Source organism: Notamacropus eugenii, chromosome 5 (genome assembly GCF_028372415.1).
Source record: "Notamacropus eugenii isolate mMacEug1 chromosome 5, mMacEug1.pri_v2, whole genome shotgun sequence".
NCBI classification, from domain to species: Eukaryota; Metazoa; Chordata; class Mammalia; order Diprotodontia; family Macropodidae; genus Notamacropus; species Notamacropus eugenii.
The window spans coordinates 217,569,380-217,595,832 of record NC_092876.1 but is presented as its reverse complement, the minus strand read 5'-3'; the positions used below and the strand labels follow the sequence as shown (position 1 = coordinate 217,595,832).

At 36.7% G+C, this 26,453-nt stretch overlaps 1 protein-coding gene across 11 annotated transcripts in view; it reads right to left on the bottom strand.

The window, feature by feature from the left end:
* PKP4 (plakophilin 4) overlaps nucleotides 1–26,453 on the bottom strand; it is a 256,480-nt gene that overhangs the window by 98,169 nt on the left and 131,858 nt on the right. Inside the window, exon 1 of one of the 11 annotated variants that reach the window (XM_072612049.1) lies at nucleotides 20,095–20,115. The exons of the other annotated variants lie outside the window; for them this stretch is intronic. The gene's annotated coding sequence lies outside the window, so the exon portion shown is untranslated. Of the gene's footprint in view, nucleotides 1–20,094; nucleotides 20,116–26,453 lie in introns of those variants that run through there. 11 annotated transcript variants of the gene reach the window in all.

The window sequence follows — 26,453 nt, the reverse complement described above, 5'->3', positions numbered from 1 at the left end:
ACCAAACAGAGGAACTTGTCCTTGATTCCAGAAGCAGTAGGAAGTAAGTAGACATGGTCAGACCTGTGCTTTATAATTGTAATTGATAGCAGACAGACTGGAGAGAGTAAAGACTTGAGGTAAACAAAATAGTTAGCAGGATACTGCTCTCAAGGTGCTCATAGTCTAATTTGCAGCAGGCAAATAATTATATACAAATAAGATACATACAAGATAAACTGGAGATAACCTCAAAGGGTAGGCACTAGCATTAATGGGGACAAGCAAGATTCTTGTAGAATTTTTTTTTTAGCTGAAACCTAAAGGTTTCAGGGAAGCAAAGATGAAAAAAAAAAAGGAAGAAGAGTGTTTCAGGCAGTGAAATGGTGAAGCAAGATGGGGGATTGTGTTTGAGGAGTAAAGATACTGGTGTCCCTTGATCCCCAAGTATGTCGGGGGGAATAAGGTATAGGAAGTCAAGAAAGGTAGGAAGGAGTCAGGATAGAAAGAGTTTTAAGAGTCAACCAAAGTATTTTATGTTTGATACTGGAAGTAACAGGGAGTCAATTGAATTTATTGAATAGGGGATGATATGGTGAGACAAGATGTTTTACTAAGATCAATTTGACAGCTGGCTGGAAGATGGATTGTAGTGGGCAGAGATGCAAAGGCAGGTAGATCAATCAGAGAGGCTACTGTAATCATCCAAGTGGGAGGTCATTAGGGGTTGCACTAGGGTGGCTGCAATATTGAAAGAAGGGAGTATAAGTGAGAGGTGTTTTAAAGGTAGGAAAAAAGGTACTGACAAATGACTGGATGGGAAAGTTGAGAGAAAATGAGGAGTTAAAGATGATACCCATGTTGTAAGCCTAAGTGACTGGGAGGCTGGTGATACTCTCACATTGGGAAGTTAAGAGAAGGGGGTGGGGAGATAACAAGTTCAGTTTGGGGCATGTTGAGTTTAAGATGTTTACAAGACGTCCAGTTTAACTTGTCTGTTGGAGTTGGCAATTTGAGACAGAAAGTCAGTAGAGAGGCTAGGGCTGAACAAGTAGATCTAAGATTCATCAGCATAGAGATGGTAACTGAATTCATGAGTTGATGAGATCATCAAATCAAATACAGGACACACAGAAAGAAAAGAATAAAGGTCAGGACAGTGTTTTGGGAAAAGCTGAAGGTTAGTTATGATGTGTATGAAAATCCAGCACAGCAGATTAAGAAGCGGTCAGGTAGATAGGAGAACAAGGATTGAGTAATTTTATAGAAAACTAGGGGAAGAGAGTATTAAGGGAAAGATGATCAACACTGTAAAAAGCTGCAGAGAAATCAAGAAGAACAAGGATTGAGAAAAGATTATTACATTTGGTAGCTAAAAGAACACTAATGACTTTGGAGAAAGCAGTTTCAGTTGAATGATGAGGTCAGATGCTAGACTGTAAAAAAATTAAGAATAAAGTGAGAGGAAAGAGAACCTTTGAACAGCCTTCTCACAGAGAATAGATATAAAAAAAGATGAGAGATATGGTACGATAGCTAGCTTGGATGGATGGATGAAGTAGTTATTTCTGACGATGAGGGTGACATGGACATGTTTTAGGTGCCATAGGAAAGCAATCAGTAGAAAAGGAGAGACTTCTGAACATAAGTGAGAGAGTGGGGATGATAGGTAATCTACTGGAAAAGACAGGATGGAATTGAAATCACTTGTGCTAATTTAGAGGGATTTGCCTTGGCAAGAAGGGCTACTTCATGTGAGATGGGACATGAGAGAGATACTGGCAGACAGTATCTGTGAGACATAAGATGAACAGGGCAGAAGAGGGAGCTGCTGGTAATAGTGGATCAGTTAAGGCAGGTGAAAAAAGGACTGCTCTGTTGTAGTGAAAGTCAGTTGATATTATACAACATAAATGTGTAGTAAATCTATTAAGATCAGTTCCTCCAGCTTCTTTTGGTAGCATGGGAACAGAAGTGAAAGGAGCTGATGGTGGGAATGATCTAAGGTTGTTGAGGCTTGGAAGGATAACATTGGAGATAGGAAAAGAGTTATAAGTGATAATAATTCAAATTATAACCAAAAAGGCATACTATCTCATCTTTACAATTTGGTATATTTTAACTAGGCATTCATAATCTTCATTAGTGGAGGAAACAGTAACATGGATGAAATCACAGCTCTTTTGACAAAAGATGTTTAAATATAATAGTAATATCAATATTTCAGTAGTGCTTGTATAGAGGTGTACGTAAAGTACATGATTCACCATTTTCTTAGCAGGATATATACTATTCCTTCACAAAATAATGACTATTCCAGAACACACACACCCAGTTGGAGTTAATTCAAGCACAGAAACATTTTCACTGAAAATGTGAATTTATTTCCAGTAGCTTTATGCATGTATGCATACATACACACACACAGACACACACACATCTATGAAATATGATCATGTCCAGAAACTATTTCTCTGTTGTATCTGTTGTATCACCTTACCTAATTCACATGACTTAGCTTTTTGTGTTTTTATGTTTTTCTCTTTTCTTTTAAGTTCACATTAATTACATATACCAAGGGCATTAAGATTTATTTAGGATATTGTTTTCATATCTGCATAGTGAGAACATTGTAATAGAGAAGCAGGTATCATAATCTCTTAATAATACAACAATAAGACAGAATTTTCTAGTGCCTAAGCAACTACTTGAAATTTTCATACCTTTTCCAGGAAGGTTCCAGGAAGGTTACTAGGTTTGCCTCTTAAGTATGTAGGTCTAGTCCAGTGGTTTACTATAGCATGATAATTTCTTACTTACATGTACCACACGTAAATTTCAAAACCTTGACAGCACTTGATTACCACCCTCAGTGGACAGAAACAATGAAAACTTTTCAGAAATTTTATTCATTCACTCAACAATCATTTGTTAAGTACACACTACACAGAAAACATGATAATTAAGATTGGGTTGCTATCTGAGGTTGGGAAGTATCTCACTTGTTGTTTTTAAGAGATCAGCCCTTTTTGAGAGATTATATCTCTTATATGATTCCTTCCATGACATAATGGCTCATTTTCTGATATTACACAAATGACTTGAATGTCTTTAAAAGTCTTTGAGATGCATGAAATTAGATTAACATATCCAAATGAAAGCAGAAGTGAAAAAAAGTCAACAGTTTGGTTTATCAAGTTCTTTCCATTCTGTTTTTTCTACATGGATTATTGTTTTGAGGTCATTATAGTCAATATATCTGATCAAGAGAGAAGCTAAACAAATCCCAGGTGACTTCACCATAGCAACAAGCTTGCCATGAATTCTTCTGGGAACATAATTGCACACAAGTATTTGATTGCCTATTCATGCTTTTGATTATAACACACAAGGCTGTTAAACTAAATGGTACAAGCATTAGTATATTGAAGCAACTTCATAAAAAAAAAAACCTACCTTACAGGAACATATTTTTCACAAGTACATGTACATATTGTATATTTGCTTTCTCTATACAATCCACTCTACTTCATCTAAGGAGATCAAGGAAAGAACTTCTAAATACTTTCCCTATGTTTCTGTCACATGGTATGGTAATGCCACAAACCACAATAATGAAGCTATTTCCTTTTAAAACTACTACCTATTCAAGTTATTATTTATTCTTTCTGTAGAATTCTCTACTCAGATTATAACATATTTTGAACAAGCTACCCCTAAATTTTATGCAGAAGCTGGTACCATGCTATGCTGAATTAAATTATGAGTTGTCAAAGTAATTCTCACTTTTATAGTAGATTACCACTTTTCTGGGGCACTATATCAATTGGTTATTGTAGGTTTTAGAGGAAGTGGATATAATTTGTACCAAGGTCAGCTATATCTACATTTCAACAGAAGAATTCAGTTTCAAGACCACAGACTACAGATCTAATATTAGCCAGTCATCTAATAAATACATATCAGTGATCATAAGGGGAAAGTAAGGAAATCAGGTATATGTGGCTTTGTAAAAGCCACCAAGCACAGATTAAGATGAGGATGAATTAATAACATCATCTTCTTACATGACAGATAGCATTCTTTATCAAAATCTCCATTCTATCCTGAGGAAACAAAGGGTACTAAATTCTGGGACATAATAAAGAATTTTAGGAAGTTTTGAATCAAAGCATGCAGAACACAAATTATTTTCAGGAATCAATTTTCAATAGTCAAGTTAATATGAGGTGCAATAAAATGAATCTATTTCTTTTTGCATTTGGCTTTATAATGTGAAATTTCTGCAATAAATAGCCTTCTCTAAATATATTTTGCTTTAATTTTAGAACCAGCTAACATTTCCTGAAGACATACACTCCTGCTGAAAAGTGGAAGGAAGTGTCCTTAAAGTCTGTTGAGAAAGAGAATTGGAGACTGAGGACTATAAGTCATATAGGAACCAATTCAGTATGTACTCTTAAAACATCACATATGTTACAATCTGGATCACATATATACATAGAAATAGATATGTGACATATATGTACATGCAATACATTTATCTCTTTTCTTTCATTTTTTATTTACCTTTTCCTAGTACCTAAAATCCTGAAACTCTCTGGCACTGCTATGAACTTTAACTAAAGTATAAATTACAAAAATAGGCCAGTATGTACTACGTAATAGTTATAGCATGCAGATGATCTAATTATTTTTAATATCACATTTAGTATTCTTATAAAATGATGTGTGCTAATAAGGTCTGCTTGCAAGTCTTTTCAGCTACAGTGAAAAACAGAATCTCTTTCTTTTGAAATACATTTGTTCAGGGAAAGGATAAAAATTTCTATAATACTGAAATTATGTAAATAAAAGACTTAAGAACTCTAATTAATACAAGGACCCACCACAGTTAAAGAGGAATGATGATGTTACTCATTTTCTGAGAGGGTTGATAGACCCAAGATACCAACAAAAGACATAAATTTATGGGCATAGACAATATATTTTGTTTGATTACACATATTTGCTATGCAGGGTTTTTTTTCCTTTTCTCCTCCCAATGTGGAGCAAGGAGGGAGAAAAGTAAATGGTAGCCAAAAAAGAAAAAAAAAAGGGTCACTGGGACATTAATTTTTTTTTTACTGAAAACAGAAAGGCAGAAAGAATCACAGATGAGTAGGACATAATGGAGACCATCTGTCTCATGCATAATTTTCTTTTTCTGTTATTCTATGTATATGGAAATTCTCTTTTTATCTAGTATTTAAATTTGGATTTTTTTAAATCAAAAAAATAAAAAAAATTGTGAAAATACAAAATAATTCTAATCAGGATAAAATAGCAATGAATATGAGAACATACATATTCTATTCCTAATCCTGAGACCAAATTACTCTCAAACATCAAAGTTATAGGGTATAGAAGTTAAAAGAATTCTTTACCTTTGAAAGGTAGTTTGAGAACTCCGGTGGTGAGTAATGCATTTCGTTATAAATACACAACAAAAAATTTACAGTGCACAAATAGAGATCAGTACTTTGATAATCAAGGTGTTGTTCTGAGAATAAAATTATATATGTGCTTTGCCACACTTACTAGCCAATGACTACAACATGATAATAGAAACTAAGTTTATAGATGTCATTAAATCCTAGGAACAAAGATTATTGCTTTTTGAGTTTTGATTTTCTTAGGTATTACCTGTCTGTTACCATGTTTAAGATACTGAAACATCAAAATTAAGACTGAGTTTAGGATCTAATATAAAATTGCAAATTGAGCATAAATGATCAAATAGAAGTTTAATAAGCTTCAGATAATGGACAAGAAATTCAGGATTTACCTAGAACTATGGGAAATTTTACATATACAGATACCTATGTCAAGTCAAATTCAAATGCAGTATTCTCACCAATACAGTTTTAAAAGTTATTAAATAATTAACCCCTGGAGCCATTTTCCCATACTACCATATAATTCTAATGAATCTGTGATCTCATTTATATATGTATGTATTCTCTCTTTTGAAGTACTACTCTCCATGACTGTGCATCTTTTGTCATTCTGATTCATGATTTTGTCTCAGGGAGTCTGCGCATAATGCTGGGGGATTCCCACACATTCAACATTACCTGGACACCAATGGAGCATGCAAGTTCTCAATTGTCCATAGCATTCATGACATGACTAGCTTATCATCCTTGACATCATTTTTTCTGTGTAACCTTTTGCTTACAATATGGTGCTGCCAGGTTATATCCTCTGTGTACCTCCTCATTGCTTTTTGGTGACTGTCAGTTTCATTTCTTTGGACAATGTAGTATTCTATGACTCCACTTGACAGCATTATTGGTAGAACACTGATGCTAACAATGACTACTGTTTTAGGGGAAAACTTCATTTTAATTTGTAAACATATAAGTCCATGACAGGATACACAGCAGTTAGAGTCATAAACCTTTCCTGATTGATACATTTCAACCAATGCATGAAAAATGTAAATAAAAAGATAACAGTATTAAAATCATTTCAATTCAACAGAAAGAGAAGAGGCAGAAAATAATCAGAGAAATGTTAACAGCTCGTTGCCATTTCTAATTCTCAAAGACTACTGGCAGCCCACTTTCTGGCTAACAGACATAGTGTTGTGGCCTAAATTTTTATATAAACAAGACTAGACAGCTATAGCTAAGAATAGGGTACACCATCTCTGGGAAACCCATTGTGTCCTCTGTAAAGAAGAATGTTTTCCACCATTAGGATATAGCATATTTATTGAAGTAATAAAGTACATACTTTATAGGATCCAGCAAGTTGTATTTATTACATTGTTACATGCTACATCGTAACAATTTGGGAAGTTATTATTTTCAGTGTGATTTTTCTTCTTCTTCTTCTTCTTTTTTTTTTTTTACCATAAATGGCAGAAGTGCACTGTCTTCTTTGTTCTCTCAATCCCCTCCTCCAAATATCAGTGTGCTGACATCTTAAGAAGTCTACAGAATCAGTTTACCCACACTCATCCTCTGCTTATGGTGGGGCTCAGTGAACTATGATTGCTGTAACTCATTTGAAGGTGTATGATTTATGTTTATGGTTAGCATAAAGATATTTTTGCTTCTTGGAATTTTCATAACTGCACATGCCATCCTTCCTCCAAGAATGCAAATGAATTGGTATTGTTTTCTAAATAAGGTCCATATGCATATATACATTTATTTGTAACTATATTGAAGCTTCCCTCCATGATGAGATTTTGGTAGATTTACTCAAAAGTTTATGGATCCTTCTCCCCTAAAAGAATCAGAGCTGACATTCTTATGTACAATCCCCAAGGAAAAGCCATAAGTATTGCTATCAAAGGGCTTTTGAACTTTCACTTGAAGGAATAAACCAAGACCATCCCCTTGGCAATGGCTAGGCTATTTAGAGACAGAACTCCCTGGGAACACATTCGTGCACATGATAATTGGTTAGTATCCAGGATACCTGTGTAGTTTTAATTGCCTCTTGCTACTGCTCTCACTCCTAAACCAGCCTAGGTTGTCTCCCCAGTTTCAACTTCATAAATAAATATCCATCAGAACACAAAAGGCATCAAAACATGTATGATCATAGCAAGATTTCCACATCCCTTTGTTTGGAGACCTCATATAGATATGGGAGAATTTCAATCACATTAAATTCATCCTTGTCAACCAATTACAATGATCAAAGATCCCAAAACAGATTCCAAAGGAGTGGAAGTAAACTAAAATTATAAACTTGTCTACCAATTGTCAATCTACAGTCTCCAAAAACAAGGGAATATACCCTGTACAGAGGTGAGACTTATCCTGTTCAAAAGGGGAAAGGTGAGAAGCTATCTTAGAAGCAGCCTCAAGACTATTCCAGTTTGAATGCAGACTCAGAGGACCACAGCACCCCCTCATGTGTACAGCACTCCTGAGGCCCTGGTTGGCTGTACAGGACAATCTTAAATAAAACACATTTTTACATAAGTCTTATGCATAGGTTTTCTCCATTTTTCTTCCTTGCTATGAGCTCTTAATTTACCACAGGATTATTCACTTGTGAGAGACCTTTGAATTTGAAATGAGCAGAGAAGCCAATCAAGCCTATTGAATTTAAACTCAAAGGAACAGCTCTGACTTGTTTTCACTTTCTACACATAAGAAAGAAATAGCCATTCTATTTCTCTTTTTTCCCATCTAGATCTGTGAATGTAGGGAATTCCTTGTGTGGATCCTTCTCTTCTCCCCCTCCCAGGGATAGATCAGTATTTATCACAAGTAACTTATATTCTTAGAGAACTGCCTAGGGCACTGAGCCAGTAAGCAACTTACTCAAAGTCCCATAACCAGAGGGCAAAGTCTTCCTGACTCCAAAGCCAGCTGTGCCATACTGTCTTTTTTTCCTCTCTGTCTCTGGTCTCTGTCGCTCCCCTTCTCTCCCTCCACACGTCTGTCTATATTCTATACTCTCCTGAACAAAGGTTCTTATTCCTTTTTGAAACTCTCCTACTGTCCTTTGGAAACCATTATATATAAGCCTTTAATTTGGGTCTTACCATCAGGGTTAAGGTCATAAAGCAAAAGTCTGCCATTATCTTTCTATTTCAATCATTTATTTATCAAAATAACCATAACCATTTATTATGTGCAAAGTAGGGATCTAGGTGCTAAATAAAAGAAAGAGCAAAGGAAAGATAATTAAGAAATTGCATGCCCTAATGTTATTTATGGGGAGAGAAGAGCAGCATGTGCATAAAATGTAATAAATGGGCATAATTTTCCACCATTATACATAATAAAATGTAAGAATAAAATATACCATTTGGTATGTAAGGAAGGCAAATATCATTTGGAATTTGGTGAAAAGCTGATGGAAGAGGTAGAACCTACCCTGCTTCCCTATTAACCATAGAAGGCAACAACATCATCCCCCCAGCCCCTGAGGCATACAACCCAGGAATCATCCTAGGCTGTTTTCTATCTTTCACCCCCACTCCCTTTCATTCAATCTGTTGCCAAGGCTTGTTGATTTCATCTCTGCAATATCTCTCAAATAAACCCCCTTTTTCTCCTCTGACATAGTCACCAATGTGGTACAGGCCATCATCACCTCATACCTGGACTATGGCAACAGCCTAAAGTGTCTTCCTACTCTAATCCAGCCTCCATTCAGCCATCAAAGTGATTTTGTTAAAGCACAGGTCCAATCAAGCTATTCCCTTAACTCAATATACCACCAGTGGCTTCTCATCCTCTCCAGGATCAATATAAAATTGTTTGGTGTTCAAAGCTCTTCAGGATAACCTACATTTCCAGCCTTCTTATACCTTACGCCCTACTGCATATGCTTTGTTCCAGTAACACTACTGTTCCAAGATCAATACATTCTATCTTTTGGTTCTAGGCATTTTCTCTGGCTGTCTCTCATGTCTGGAATATAGTTCCTCACCAACACTTACTGGATTTCCTGGCTTCCTTTAAGTCCCAACTAAAATCTCATTTTTTTTTTAATATTAGTTTTATTGATTTTTAGTGTTCTACAATCACTACCATAACACTTAGATTTTTCCCCCCTACCTGTCCTCCACCACTCCCCAAGATGGCATACAATTCTACATAGGATCTACACACATTCCTAGTGAACACATTTTCACCATAGTCATGCTGTGTAGAAGAAGTAAAACAAATGGGAGAAATCATATAACAAACCAAAACATTAAATACACATACAAAAAAAATGATCTGCTACATTTTGCGATTGAATGCCATAGTTCTTTCTCTGGATGTGGAAGGCATTTTGCCTTAGAAGATCATTGGGATTTTTTTTTTTTAAGTACTTGCATTACTATGAAGATCCAAGTCTACCAGAAAAAACTCTTGCACACTGTGGTCATTGCTGTGCACAAAGTTCTCCTGGTTCTGCTCCTTTCACTCAGCATCAGATCATATAAGTCTTTCCAGGCCTCCCTGAAGTCTTCCTGTTCATCATTTCTTATAGTGTAATAGTATTCCATTACATTCATACACCATAGTTTACTCAACCATTCCCCAATTGATGCACATCCCCTTGATTTCCAGTTCTTGGCCACTACAAAGAGTGATGTTATAAATATTTTTGTACATGTGGGACCCTTTCCCATTTTTATGATCTCCTGGGGATACAGTCCTAGAAGCGATATTATAAAATCCCATCTTTTACAGGAAGCCTTCCTTAATCCCTCTTACTCTAGGGCCTTCTCTCTCATAATTACTTCCTATTTATCTTGTACATAGCTTGTTTGTACATTTTTTATTTCTCTGCTATCTCCCTGATGAGATTGTGACCTCCAATGGGGCAAGGCATGCTTTTTGCTTTTTACATATCTCTAGCACTTAGCATAGTACCTGGAACATAGTAGGCACTTAATAAATGTTTACTTACTGAATGATTTAACATATGCCCCAAAGTGCTATGCAAACTGTAAGCACTATCTAAACACTATCTAGTAGCAGCAATAGTGCAGCATTTTACACGACATGGAAAAACATGTTACCCTACATTCTCAGTTATCCATGACTACAGGAAGTCAAGTTTTTTGGACCACGACACCAGAATTCAAGTACCATAGCAACAGAGCTGACCTATATAGTGTGCCTATAACAAATGACACAGTTATTAAACACTACATACTCAAATACAAACCTAAATACCCTAGAAAAATTACTCAAAACTATCTTCTCCATGTTTGCCTGAGGCCATAGTTTGCCTAAACAGGATCCTCAGCACTGTAACTTTCAGAAACAGTGAAGTCAGCTGACTTATTTAAATCCAGAAATCTCCCATTAATCCTGAAAAGTTCATTTCAGAGGCATTGATAACAACATGCAACAACATGCAATAAGTCTGCAACTGACTTATCAGTGCTCAACCTTAATTAAATGAACAGCTCTTCAGTTGGCCCATTAGAATTGTAAACTATATAGGTCAGAATAACAGCTGTGGTGATAGAAATACATTTTCTTTGCTGCAGTTATTATGGATAACTTAAAGATCACCAAGTGTTTGAAAAAAAACCTATAGAAAATATGACTAAATTATTATGTTTTTATAAAGCTACACATTTTACCTCAAATCAAATGCTTTCTTTATAATACTGAAGATAACTTTATGAGATTCTGAAACAAATATAAAGCCTTTTCCTTTAGAGGTATTATTGAATTGATTTCCAAGCTTAGTAAATCTATTTTCCATAATGGTTTAAGAATACTCTCCTTGAGAATGGAATAAAATTTGATTTTCTTTTGAAGGATTATAGTAATCCAAACTCAGTTTGGTATACTGTAAACATCATCAGACTCAGACTCAAAGAAAATGAGTTTTTAGTACCACAATTTTGTTTGTGATACATCACAACTTTTCCATGCTTTAAACCTAAATTTCTAAGGATGATTTTATTGAAATCAGTTGTTTAAAATACAATTTAAAACACTGTCATAAGTCTGTCTTTTTTCTTATGTTCAAGCTATCCAATGTAGAATGGCTTCCTACTATATTATATATCATCTTAGTGTATCTATGGTTTAAAAAAATTACTTAAGGCATCCAAAGTTCATTTAAGGACCACTTAATAAACACTGTTATGAATTACATGATAATCAAAGTCTAATTTTTAGAAGGCTTATAGGATTCATCTTAAAATAGCAATTTGTTATGCTACTCTTCTTTTTGGGATTAATTTTTATAGTTAGTGAGAAAAAAAAAAAAGATTGGTTATTTTCTTTACCAATGGTCAGAGTTGATAACCTGTGAAGCCACTAAGACCAACTTCAATTCAACAGGGTAGGAAGGGATATTTATGTAACACTATAGTAGTTATCACTAAAAAGCAATTTAAATAGTTTTATTTAAAATAACATTAAATTGTTTTATGTAATGTCAAATGCCATACTTAAAAAACTATGATTCTGAAGGATGTTTTTCACTAAACTCTTTTAAAGTAAAATATAGGTATTTTTTACAAATTAATGAACCATTTCAATCTATCAGCATGAATAAATTAAAATATTAGACTATGGAGTCAACTTAATCACTTCCTATTCATTCCTAAGTTGGAGAAAGAAATTTTGATCTCTTTTCAATTCACAAATGTCTTCTGAAATTAAAAAAAAATTCAAATGTAAGAAACATTTTTTTTTACACAAGGAGAAAATGCTACTACCATTATTGGATGGTGAATCAAACCATTTACTGATTCCAACCATGTATATATTAAAGGAAATGCAAAATATACAGAAAGTAATTTGCTGGGGAGGAGAGAATGGTGCTAGAAACCAACATAATCTTTTACTGGAGGAGGAATTTGAGATGATATTGGAAAGAAGCTAGGGATTTGGTTAGGATAGAGGTTGTAAAGGAAAATAATGTACAACTGGAGTCAGAGTTGAAGCATTTTAAATGTCAGAGGAATTTATATTTTATCCTCAAGACAACTGGGAACTACTGGACCTTCTGGAGGAGTTAAATGGTCAAGCTCGTTAAGACAAATACCTATTGAACATTTCCAACTGAATGTACTTTAGGCATCTGAAATTCCACAAGTCAAAAGCGCGAACTCATTATCTACCTACCCCCAAACCCTCCCTCTTTCTAACTTCTCTATTTCTTTTCTGTCATGCAAGTGTATAACCTCAGTCATTTTTGCCTCTTCACTTTCCATATCCATGCAGTTGTCAAAGCTTATCAATTTTATCTCCACGATACCTCCAGTAATTGCCTCTTCCTCTCCATTTGTATGGTCACTACTTTGATTTCTAGTTTAGGCCCCAATCACTTCTTGCCTGGATACTTGCAATAGCTTCCTAATTAGTTTCCCTATATCCAGTCTTAGCCCTCTTCACTCAATCCTTCAGAGATGACAAATTGATCCTTATAAACTACCTTCATGGGTGACCTCACTCTTGTATAAAGGTTAAGATACCAACAACCCAGTCTGACATTGAAAGCCCTTTACAATCTAACAGCAGCTTACTTTTCCAAGCTTACTGCATATTAACAATCTCCTTTCCAGTCAAGTTGGCTACTTCCTTTTTGAATGTCCATGGCTTTTTATCAGTGGTCTGTGTTCCTTTGTACCCAAACCCCTTTCCTCTTTACCTCTGACTCAGAAAATTACTAGCTTCCTTCAAAACTCAGCTTAAGTGCCACCTCCTGTACAAATATCACTGATTTCACCCAACTGATAAGTGCTCTTCTTTCAGAAAAAATTTTGGATATATTTCTGACTTATTCATCTGTATCTATATTCTTCTGTAATTGTGGTACTGCTTTATTTTAGTCTCAGTTTGCTGAATTATGAATGACTCCTTTGACCTCCATATACAGAATTGTTTCTACTACCAAGAAAGAAATAGAAGAGGGAAGACACAAATTAAAACTAAAACCAGGCAGTCCATTCACCCCACACTCCATCTGAATTAATGTTATAGTATTAGATGTTTAAGCCAGGATTACAATTCAACTTCAAATATGGTGTTTTTTCCAATGACCCACACAATATGTCACAGGAAGCTACCCATTCATTTTAGTCCATGAGGTTCAGCAGGGTTTGAATATGGGAGGTTTACCAAAAGTCTATTAAAACTACAATGTATGCTCCTCATCTAAAGCTTCTTCCAAATGGGGCCACTAGTTATAAAAATCAACATAGGGAAATCCCATATTGAGAAAACAGGTGGATCAAAATAATTGTTGAGGGCAGAGCCAAGATGGTGGAGTAAAAGCAGGGACGTACTAGAGGTCTCCCCTCAAACTCAGCCAAATATCTGGAAAAAAATGACTTTAAAACAAATTCTGGAGCTGCAGAACCCACAAAATGACAAAGTGAAGCAAATCTCCAGCTCAAGACAGCCTGGAAGGGCAATAGAAAGCGTCTATCATGCCATGCTGGGAGCAAAGCGCAGTCTAGTGTGGGCTGCACCAGCCCAGACAGGACCTGAGCAGGCCTGGGGGGTGGGGAGGACTGAATCTCTGGCACCTGTGATGGTTTTCAGACTTCATGAGCCCAAAACACTGACAACAAAATTGGAAGATCAGTGGAGAAAACCTGTGGAACCTGTGTGAGAGTGTAGAGTGGTCTGGCCCCTGGTCCACAGCAGCAGAGGAAGTGTAGGAGTCCATAACAGCACCAGAAGGGGCAGGGGCATCAACAGCAGCTGTTTCTGGAGCTCTAGGTTCACAGATTGTAGGGGGGATTAAGTAGCTGACAGCATTCCCCCCCCCCCCCCCCCCAAGGGAAGCAAAGAAATACCTCGACAAAGAGTTCAAAAGTCAAGTAAATGGTTGGGGAAATGAGCAAAAAACAGAAAAACAATCAGACTACTGAATCTTACTTTGGTGACAAGGAAAACCAAAATATACAAACAGAAAAAGACAACAAAGTCAAAGTTCCTACATCCAAAGCCTCCAAGAAAAATGAATTGGTTTCAGGGCATGGAAGAACTCAAAAAAGATTGTAAAAATCAAGTAAGAAAAGTAGAGCAAAAATTGGGAAGAGAAATGAGAGTCATGCAAGAAAACCATGAAAAACCAGTCAACTGCTTGCTAAAGGAGATGCAAAAAAAAGTGCTGAAGAAAATAACACTTCAAAAAACAGACTAACCCAAATGTCAAAAGAGATCCAAAAAGCCAAAGAAGAGAAGAATGCCTTAAAGAGCAGAATTGGCCAGATGGAAAAGGAGTTTCAAAAGCTCACTGAAGAAAATAATTCCTTAAAGACTAGAAAGGAACAGATGGAAACGCCTTTATGAGAAACCAAGAAATTACAAAACAAAACCAAAGGAAAGAAAAATATAGCAGACTGTGAAATATCTCATTGGAAAAACAACTGACCTGGAAAATATAGATCCAGGAGACACAATTTAAAAATTGTGGGACTACCTGAAAGCCATGATCAAAAAAAAAAAAAAAGAACCTAGACATCATCTTTCAAGAAATTATCAAGGGAAAATGCCCCAATATTCTAGAACCATAGTGTAAAATAGATATTGAAAGAATTCATCAATTGCCTCCTAAAAAAGATCCCCAAAGGAAAACTCCTAGGAATATTGTAGCCAAATTCCAGAGTTCCCAGATCAAGGAGAAAATATTGCAAGCAGTCAGAAAGAAACAATTCAAATATTGTGGAAACACAATGAGGATAACACAAGATCTAGCAGTTTCTACATTAAGGGATTGGAGGGCTTGGAATATGGTAGAGGTCAAAGGAACTAGGATTAAAACCAAGACTCACCTACTCAGCAAAACTGAATATAATACTTCAGCACAAAAAAAAAGGAACTTCAAGGAAATAGAGAACTTTCAAGCATTCTTGATGGAAACACCAGAGCTGAATAGAAAATTGGACTTTCAAATAAAAGAATCAAAAGAAGCAAGAAAAGGTAAACAGGAAAGAGAAATCAAAAAGGACTTACTAAAGTTGAACTGTTTCTATTCCTACACGGAAAGATCACATTTGTAACGCTTGAGACTTTTCCCAGTATTGGGGTAGTTGGAGGGATTATATACATATAGACAGAGGGCACAGGATGAGTTGAATAGGAAGGGGTGATACCTAAAAAATAAAATTAAGGGGTGACCCAGGAATATATTGGGAGGTGAAAGGGGGAATTAGAATGGCGTAAATTATCTCTCACATAAAAGAGAGAAGAAAAAGCTTTTTCAATGGATGGGAAGAGGGAGGAGGTGAGAGGAAAAGAGTGAACCTGACTCCCACTGCATTTGGCTTAGAGAGGGAATAACTGGCACACTCAATTTGGTATGAAAATCTATCTTACACTACAAGAAAGTAAGGGGGAAGGGAATACGTGGGGGGTGAGGGTGGGATGATATAAAGGAGGGCAAATGGGAAGAGGGGGTAATTAGAAGTTCACACTTTTGAGGAGAGACAGGGTCAAAAGACAGAACAGAATAAATAGTGGGGCAGGATAGGATAGAGGGAAATACAGTTAGTCTTACACAACATGACTGTTTTGGGAGTGTTTTGCATCACTACACATGTATACCCTATATTGAACTGCTTGCCTTCTCAGTGGGGAGGGAGGAAGGAAAAGAAGTTGGAACTCAGAGTTTTAAAAACGAATGTTAAAAACTGTTTTTACATGCAAATGGGAAATAAGATAAACAGGCAATGTGGTATAGAAATCTATCTTGTCCTGTAAGAAAATAGAGTGGATGGGGATAAGAGAAGGCAGGGCAGATTGGGGGAAGGGATAATCAGAACATACATCATTTTGGGGTGGGCAGAGTGGAGAGATGAGAGAAAATTTGCAAATCAAAATCTTGTGGAAGTAAATGTTGAAAACTAAAAAGAAATTAATAAGTGTGTAAGGCCAAAAAAAATAATTGTTGAACTCAAACTTATATTGGTGCTTTGAAAATTTGATTTTATGCCTCATACCCATCTAAGTGTCTTATCTTCAGATACCTAATAAATTCTGCCTATTTTTTTCCAGTCATCTGACCTTAGAAAAACTGAGTGTTTAGCCTTGTTTTCATCATAAAGTTGCTGCTGCTTAGCCTTGTCTAAATTCAATTTACTTAAAAGATCTATCAAGAGCCTATTATGTACAAAGCACAGTGCTGCCAAAACTGGGGCTATGAAAACCAAAACTGCAAACCCTAAACAAAACAAAACCAACCCCTGCCCTGAAGGAGCTTACAGTCTAATAGGTGTATAAGACATAAAGACAAGTAAATAAAATATATTTAAGGATAGGTACGACATATACACTCATGTACACACACATAGGTATGTACATACACACACTTATGTATATATGTACACACATACAAATAATAAAAACATGAATAAGATCTCGGGATTTTTGTACATAGAAAGCTTGGTTTGAGTCAACACTTCTAGTGGCAGCCAAGAAAGCTAATGTAATCTTGGACTTCATTACTCTACTGACTAGAACCAACTACATCTTGTTTGTACATAGTTACATGCAGGTTGTCTTCTATTAGACTGCGAGCTCCTCGAGAGGGTATAATTCTTGCCTTTTTTTTGTATACCCAGCATTTAGCATACATTCTTTGTTGTTATTGTGTAGTCATGTCCAACTCTTTGGGTTTCCATTTGGGGTTTCCTTGGCAAAGACTGTGGAGTGGTTTGCCATTTCCTTCTCTAGCTCATTTTACAGATGAGGAAATTGAGGCAAACAGGGTTAAAGTGACTTACCAGGGTCACATAACTAAGACGTGTTTGAGAAAGGTAATTATTCCTGAGTCTAGACCTGGCACTCTATCCACTGTGCCATATAGTTGTACCTTACTAAGTTCCTACTGTACACTAAATGAGGTCAATTTGAACCCAGATCAATCTGACTCCAGGCTCAGTGCTATATCCACTGTACTACCTAGCTGCTCAGTTAACAGGTGTTTAAGAGAAGGTTACTGATTGACTGACTAGAAAGATTCTAGTCCTACTATATTCTGTCTTCATCAGACTATATCTGAAGTATTCAAAAGTTCCTTGTCCTACATTTTAGGAAAGACATTGATAAACTTAAGAACCTGAAGAGAACAGCCAGAATGAAGAAAGGCTTTCCATTCATGCCATATGGAAAGATGTCAAAGAATTCTGAGAATGTTTTACCTGGAAACTTAGGGAAGAAAGTGACTTGAATGTATTTACATTCAAGAAAATGAGGGTTAAATAGGTAACAGGTAGTTTCTCTGAGGCAAAACTAAGAACACCAAGGAGATGCAGTAAAGAGATAATTTAGTTGTGTTGCAAGGAAAACACATTGCAACAATCAGAACTAGCCACAAAATAGAAAAGGCTGTCCCTGGAATTGGTGGGGAGGTCTTCAAGGAAAGATTATGACATCACTTCTCAGACAAGAAGCCACTAAAGTGATTTTCACAAAGCACCTTCTTCATCAACTATGTCACCTTCTTCCATGATAAACTGCACTAACTCCCTATCATTATCTCCAGAATCAAATACAAAATCCTCAGTTTGTTATTCAAAACCAACCTTTACAGTCTTCTTACATATAATGATATTCCCCATGGTCTCTTCTACCCAGTGACACTGGTGACACTACAAATCCTGACTACAAGGCATTTTCCCTGTTTCTTTCCTGCACAGAATGACTTCCTTGTTTTCCTTCAAGTATCAGCTCAAATTCCACTTTCTACAAAAGTCTTTCCCAATTCCTATTAATTCTAGCAGTCATTTACTGGTGAAGACTTGTGCATCACATGACCTCATCACTAACACTGTTTTCCATTTACCTATATGCAATAAAACTTCACAGATGCACCCTTGCAGCAAATATTGGCATCTAACAGACTATGTGACTGTAAGAAGAGACACACAAGATGTGAGAATGACAAAGGCAATGTGTGGTGCAGAGTGCTGGACTTATCATAAACTTATTCTTTCCAAGCTAAATAAACTCATTCATCAAAAGTGCCACCCTCCCCAAGGCAAAATAACTACCAGAAGAATTAATGCAACAAATTAGACCTCTTCTTCGAGAGTGAACAGTTTGATGCTAACTTGGAGACAAAGTTGAGCCAACACACAGTTGGCAACAGTGGAGCAGAAAAGGAATGGGCAGCTTTCAGAGATTTGGTGTAAAGCACTGCATTTGCTCATCTGGGTCAGAATAATCGCAAACACTGAGACTGGTTTGATGAAAATGATGGGGAAATTCAGAAGCTGCTAAATGAAAAACAAGAACTCCACAGGATTTACCAGCAAGATAGTTCATCCGCCTCTAAGAAGGCAGCATTTAACTCCATCAAAAGCACAGTATAAGCAAAGTTGAGAGAGATGCAGGATTCCTGGCTCAGTAAGAAGGCAGATGAAATTCAGTTTTATGCTGATAGTAACAATCCAAAGCACTTTTATGATTCCCTGAAAGCTATTTATGGACCAAAAACCTATTGTGCATCACAACTGCTCAGTGCTGATGGAGCTACATTGATTAGTGATAAGGACATGATCCTAGAGAGGGGTTGAATACTTCAACAGTGCTCTCAACAGACTATCATCAATCAATGCTGAGGCCACTGACTGTTTACCTCAGGTTTAAGTCAATCACTTCTTAGTTGAACTTCCAAGTGAAGAAGAGGTTTTTGAGGGCCACTAGGCTCCTTTCATGAGGCAAGGCACCTGGTGCTGATTCTATTCCAGCTGAGATTTACAAGGTAGGGCGACCATTGCTCACCCAAAACCTGACTGAAATTTTCCAGGTTATATGGCAAGAGGAGGATATCCCCCAGGAGTTCAAGGACGCCTCCATTGTCCATCTCTATAAAGGTAAAGGGAATAGATTGTCCTGCAACAATTGCAGGGGAATCTCTCTCGTAGTCATTGCTGGCAAAATTCTTGATAGATTTCTCCTTAACAGGCTGATCCTTCACCTGGAAGATGGTCATATACCTGACAGCTAGTGTGGCTTCACAAAGGGCTGAGGAACAGTTGATATGGTGTTTGCTGCCCAACAACACCAGAAGAAATGCCAGGAGCAGAACAGAGGTCTGTACACAACGTTTGCAGATCAGACCAAGGCCTCTGACACTGTTAGTTGTGAGGGCTTATGGAAAATTATGTCAAAATTTGGTTGCTCGGAGAAGTTCATCAATATTGTACAGCAATTTCATGATGGCATGTTTGTCTGGGTTCTGGATAGTGGACAATGCTCTCATGCCTTTTCAGTCACCAATGGAGTGAAACAAGGTTCTGTGCTTGCTCTCATGCTTTTTAGCATGATGTTTTCAGCCATGTTGTCAAATGCTTTCAATGAGGATGAGTATGTTTTCAAGGTCAGCTACTGTACTGATGGTAAGTTCTTCAATTTGAAAAGGCTACAAGACCAGACCAAAGTGGAGAGAGTGGTGATACATGATTTTCTGTTTGCAGATGATTGTGCACTCAATGAAGCCTCTGAAGCTGAGATGCAACAAAGGATGGATCAATTCTCTGCTGCCTGTGCTAATTTTGGACTAATAATTAACACCAAGAAAACATATGTGCTCCATCAGCCACCACCACACCCTTAATATGTGGAACCATTGCTTACAACAGATGGAGAAGTTTTGAATGCTACGGAAAAGTTTACTTACCTTGTAGTGTACTTTCTAGGGATATACACATTGACAATGAGGTTGATGCACACATTGCCAGAGCTAGCTCAGAGTTTGGGAGGCTCTGAAGAAAAGTTTGGGAGAGAAGAGGTATTAGACTGATTACCAAACTGAAGGTCTACAGAGTTGTTGTGCTGATCTCATTGTTGTATGCCTGTGAAACATGGACAGTCCACCAGCACCATGCCAGGAAACCGAATTGTTTCCCTTTGAACTGTCTTAGGAAGATTCTGAGGATCACCTGGTAGGATAAGTTAACAGACACTGAAGTCCTTGCTGGAGCTCAACTGGCAAGTATTCAAACTATGCTTCAGAATGCGCAATTCCGATGGACTGGCCACAATGTTCAAATGCAAAAAATGTATGGTTGCCGAAAAGACTATTTTGTGGAGAACTTGCATGGGGCAGGCGATGACAGGGTGGTCAGAAGTGACACAAGAATACTCTCAAGGTCTCTCTCAAGAACTTTGGATTTGACTGTGCAACATGTGAGAAAGTGGCACAGGACTGCTTAGCACAGTGTGCCCACATCAGAAAGGGTGCTGTGCTGTACGATCAAAGCCAAATTGAGACAGCACAAATTAAATGTCACATGCACAAATTTGGAATAACCACCCCAAATATTCATATGAACTATCTGTGCCCAACCTGTGGTAGAGCACAGAGCTCATATAAGTCTGATCAGCCACAGTCGGACACGCTGAAATTTCACTTTACAATGGTGATGTCATTTTGGTCCTCTTCGAGAAAGAAGGACAACAACCAACCAATTCTAGTATCATCTCCGTTGATTATTTCTAATTATCCTGTGTATAGCTTGTTTGTATAGAGTTCCTTGAATATTTTTTTCCAACTAGACTGTGAGTTCCATGAGGGCAAGAAATGTCTTTTGCCTTTTTTTCTGTAACCCTAAAACTTCATTACAATGCCAAAATCAAAAAGTCCACTATTCTTCCAGCTAATCTCATCACTACTCTTGACTACTCATTCTTTTCACATATCCAATCATGAGAAATTTTGCTATTTCTATGTCCATAACAACTCTGGTATCTATCTCTTCTCACTAATGACAATGCTACCACACTAATCGAGAAGCCTAAGGAATGTTTGGGGTGATGGGTAAAGGAGGAAGTTGTGGAATAAGGGAGTAAAAATAGGTGAATGAATTAATAAAACATTTAATAAGGGCATATTAAGTGTGAAATACTGTGCTAAGTGCTAGGGTGGAAATAGCAAAGACAGTCTGTACTCTTAAGGACCTCATATTCTAGTAAAGTAGAAAATACATGTGGAAGATTTCAGTGACCATTCAGAAAGTCACATGACCCCTAGGGTGCAGTAGCAAAGCAGATGTTTTTTTTAAAATTTAAGTTTATCTATTTAACTTTTAACATTCATTTTCACAAAATTTTGGGTTCCAAATTTTCTCCCCATTTGTCCCCTCCCCCCACCCCAAAACACCGAGCATTCTAATTGCCCCTATCACCAATCTGCCCTCTCTTCTATCATCCCTCCCTTCCCTTGTCCCCATCTTCTCTTTTGTCCTGTAGGGCCAGATAACTTTCTATACCCCATTGCCTGTATTTCTTATTTCCTAGTTGTATGCAAGAACAATATTCAGCAGTTGTTCCTAAAACTTTGAGTTCCAACATCTCTTCATCCCTCCCTCCCCACCCATTCCCTTTGGAAGGCAAGCAATTCAATGTAAGCCATATCTGTGTAGTTTTGCAAATGATTTCCATAATAGTCGTGTTGTGTAAGACTAACTGTATTTCCCTCCATCCTATCCTGCCCCTCATTGCTTCTATTCTCTCTTTTGATCCTGTCCCTCCCCAAGAGTGTTGACTTCAAATTGCTCCCTCCTCCCACTGCCCTCCCTTCCATCATCCCCCCCACCCTGCTTATCCCCTTCTCCCCCACTTTCCTGTATTGTAAGATAGGTTTTCATACCAAAATGAGTGTGCATTTTATTCCTTCCTTTAGTGGAATGTGATGAGAGTAAACTTCATGTTTTTATCTCACCTCTCCTCTTTTCCCCTCCACTAAAAAGTCTTATGCTTGCCTCTTTTATGAGAGATAATTTGCCCCATTTCATTTCTCCCTTTCTCCTCCCAATATATTTCTCTCTCACCGCTTAATTTCATTTTTTTAAGATATGATCCCATCCTATTCAATTCACTCTGCGCTCTCTGTCTGTATGTGTGTGTGTGTGTAATCCTACCCACTACCCAGATACTGAAAAGTTTCAAGAGTTACAAAATTGTTTTTCCATGTAAGAATGTAAACAGTTCAACTTTAGTAAGTCCCTTATGACTTCTCTTTGCTGTTTACCAAAGCAGATGTTAATGTCGCTTCTTTTCTGTCATATTAGCCAATCTGATTAGTGTGAGGTGATAACTTGGGAGTTGTTTTAATTTGCTTTTCTCTGATTGATGGTGATTTAGAGCATTTTTTAATCTGACTATAGATAACTGATTAATTCCTCTGAAAATTGCCTGTTCATATCCTTTGACCATTTATCAATAGAGAAATGGCTCTTATTTTTTATAAAACTGACTCAGTTCTCTATGTTTTTGAGAAATTAGTTCTGTCATAAAAACTTGCTGTAAAATTTTTTTTCACAGTTATGATTACTATGTATTTCCCTTCCTCCTATTTTCCTCATTTATCCTACTCTCACTCCTTTTACCCTATTCATTCTCAAAAGTGGTTTGCTTCTGACTTTTACCTTTCCCAATCAACCTTTCCCTTCTATTAGACCCTCCCCCTTTCTGTTCCTCCTACTTTCCTGTAGGGTATGATAGATTTCTACACTCAACTGAGGGTATATGTCATTCCCTCTTTGAGCCAATTCTGATAACAGTAAGATTCATATGCTCTCTACCTCCCCCATCTTCCTCTCCTTTGTAAAAGCTCTTCTGTGCCTCTATAATGTCAGATAATTTACCCCATTCTACTTTCCCCTTCTCCTAGTGCATTCCTCTTTCTTACCCCTTAATTTTTTAAAGATAATCAACTGAACTCACACCTAAGCCTTCTGTCTACGTATATTCCTTCTTAAACAGTTTAAACTTTACTGAGACCCTTATGATTTCTCTTTCCTGTTTACCTTTCTATAGTTCTCTTGAGTCATATTTGAAAGTCAAAATTTCTATTCAGCTCTGGTCTTTCAATCAGAAATGCCTGAAAGTCCTCTGTTTCCCTGAGTGTTAATTTTCCCTAAAAAAGATTATACTCAGCTTTGCTGGGTGGGTGATTCTTGGATATAATCCTAGCTCTTTATTCCAGCACATTTGGATCCTTAAATGTAGTGATCCTTAAATGTATTTTACTGCTAAATCTTGTGTCATCCTGCCTATGGTTTCAGGACATCTGAATTGTTTCTTTTTGGCTGCTTGCAATATTTTCTCCTTAATCTTAGAGGTCTAGAATCTGGCCTTAATATTCCTGGGAGTTTTCCTTTTGGGAATCTCTTTCAGGAGGTGATCACTGGATTCTTTCCATTTCTATTTTACCCTCGGGTTTTAGAATATCAGGCAGTTTTCCTTCATAATTTCTTGAAAGATGATATTTAGACCCTATTTCACATAGTCCAAGAATTTTAAAATTCTCTCTCTTGGATCTGTTTTCCAAATTCAGTTGTTTTTCAATGAGATATTTCACACCGTTTATTTTTTCATTCTTTTGATTCTCTTTGATTGTTCCTTGATGTCTCATAAAGTCATTAGCTTTCACTTGCCCGATTCTAATTTTTAAGAAATTATTATCTTCAGTGAACCTTTGTGCTTCCTTTCCTATTTGGCCATTTCTACTTTTTAGGAAGCTCTCTTCTTCACTGATTTTTTTGTATATCTTTTTCCTTTTGGCTAGTTTTGTTTTTCAAGGCATTTTTCCCTTTATTGGGTTTTTATGCCTTGTTTTACCAGTTAGCTTACTCTGTTTTTTAAGGTGTTACTCTCTTAAGTATTTTTTTGTTTTCTTTACCAAGCTACTGACTTTTTTTCATGATTTTCTTGCATCACTTTCATATTTCTCTTCCCAATTTTTCCTCTACCTCTCTTATTTGATTTTAAAAATCCTTTCTGAGCTTTTTACATGGCCTGAGACATTCATATTTTTCTTTGAAGCTTTGTATGTAGGAGTCTTCTGTTTTTGTGTTTTGATCGTCTCTGTCACCATAGTAACTTTCAACAGGATCTTTTCTGGCTCCTTGTTCATTTTCCCAGTCTATTTCTTGATTTTTAATTCTCTGTTAAAGTGGGGCTCTGCTTCTGGAATGGAGAGCTTCAGGGTTTTTTTTAGGTTGCTTTCAGAGATAATTCTGTAAGTTTTTGCTATTTCCTAGGTGGTATGATCTATGGCCTCTGTTCTAATCTGTGAATGACCACAAGCATTCTTTTCTGTCCTGGATCTGGGTCCCAGCTCTCCTGCTACCACAAACTTTGGTGTGCTAGTGTTCCTTCTTGCCTTGGATTCAAAAATGGTTAATGCAACAGAATGCTGACCTCAGTGCTAGCAAAGGGACCCACCCCTATAATCTCCTTCTGACCAGTTGTCTGATCCCCTTGCCTGTCTGTGATCTCAGAGGTTTGGAAACCATCACTGCAGCCACTGATTTAGTCAGCCTCAAGGCTTATTGCTGGGGTTTGGCCTGGGCTGGACTGTGCACCACTCTCACATTGGTGCAGGTGCAACAGATCTTTCCTACTGACCTTCAAAATTGTCTTGGACTGGAAAATGTTTTACCCTGTCCTTTTATGGGTTCTGCTGCTCTAGAATTTGTTTTGGGGAATAACTGAAAGTTGTTTGGAAGAGTTTTGGAGAGAGCTCAGCCAAATCTCTGCCTTTTCTCCACCATTTTGGCTCTGTTCTTGATGTTGAATCATTTGACAGTGCCAAAATGAGAGAATTAATTGCTTGTATAGAACAGAAAAAAGAACAACTCTGGGATTTGACATATGGAGACATTAACATTAACTATCTATCAATTTAATATTTCTCAAGTACTTTTCCCATTGAACTTATCCAAAGTTTGCTGCTCCTTTATGTACAGATTATGAATATGAAAATCTGAGAGGAAGAACTCAGTTATAAGGATGACATCTGTATTTCCTAGTATGCAACTTAAAATATCTAGGATTGTTTGTTATAGTTTCCACAGAGCTTTCTCATTGATTATTTCATTAGAGTTTCAACAACTCCATGAGATAGATATAGCAGAAATTATTACCTCCCAAAAGATAAAGGCAAGTTGACAGTAGTTAAAAGATGCTTCCAAATTCATATGTATGCATTTATTCTGTGTATATTTACATACGTACGTCTCTCATGATATGTCCCTCCTTTAGAAAAAGGGGAAGACATGTTTTGTCTCTGCATCTCCAGGACAGAGCACATTACTTGACATATAGCAAACACTTAACAAAATGCTTATTGATTGACTGAGCAAAGATTAGAACATGGATACATGGATTAGCTCTTCCAAGCTCTATCTTCAACTGTACATAGTGCTTCAACAAACTATGATATTTAACAGCTACAACTTCTCTTGCCTTTCAAATTAAGTCCAATCGTAAATTTTGAACTTTTTAAATAAATTTAATGAAGAATATATACCAATTTCATCATTCTCTTCTACCACCTAGTACGCTAAATCCTTGTATTTTCTGGTGCTCCAGGAGATAAAGTATTCCAAATAGCTGACTTTACTATATAATTAAAACTCACCCCAGTTTTTTTTCATTAGAAGCACTTTTGATGGAATTCTTCCTATATTGTATTTTACATTTCCATGATTTCTGAAACAGAAGCAACTGAACATAACACTTTACATGATGGCTATCTCTTTTATGAAAATCTCTATTGAACTAGACGGTAAAAAGAATATTATGTTCATTTAGTAATTTATGTCTCGTTCTTTTACGTCAGACAGCTGGCCATCCCTGTATCTGTTTCTTTTAGCCAAGTCTTCATCCCCTAAAACTTGCTGTTTTCAGCTGAATGTAAGGTCCTGTGTGCAAGGACTATCTTACCTTATCAGATTTTTGTATATCCAGAACTTAGCATGTGCCGTGGTACAGTTAGATATTTTGAAACTTTTGCTGAATTGAACTGTTAAATGGTAATCTCTTATGAGCTATAAAAATCAGATGATCAAACTTCTAAGTGAGACACTAAAGAGTAAAATGTAGAAATTTGAGATATCTGGGACTTTTAAGGTAAAAAAAACATTTAGAATAATTAAATTTAGTGGGGAAAAATTAAAATCCAAAGGTTTTTAGTTCAATTTATAAAGGGAAATTTGTTTTTAAAATACTGTACAGCATTAGGGGAAATTT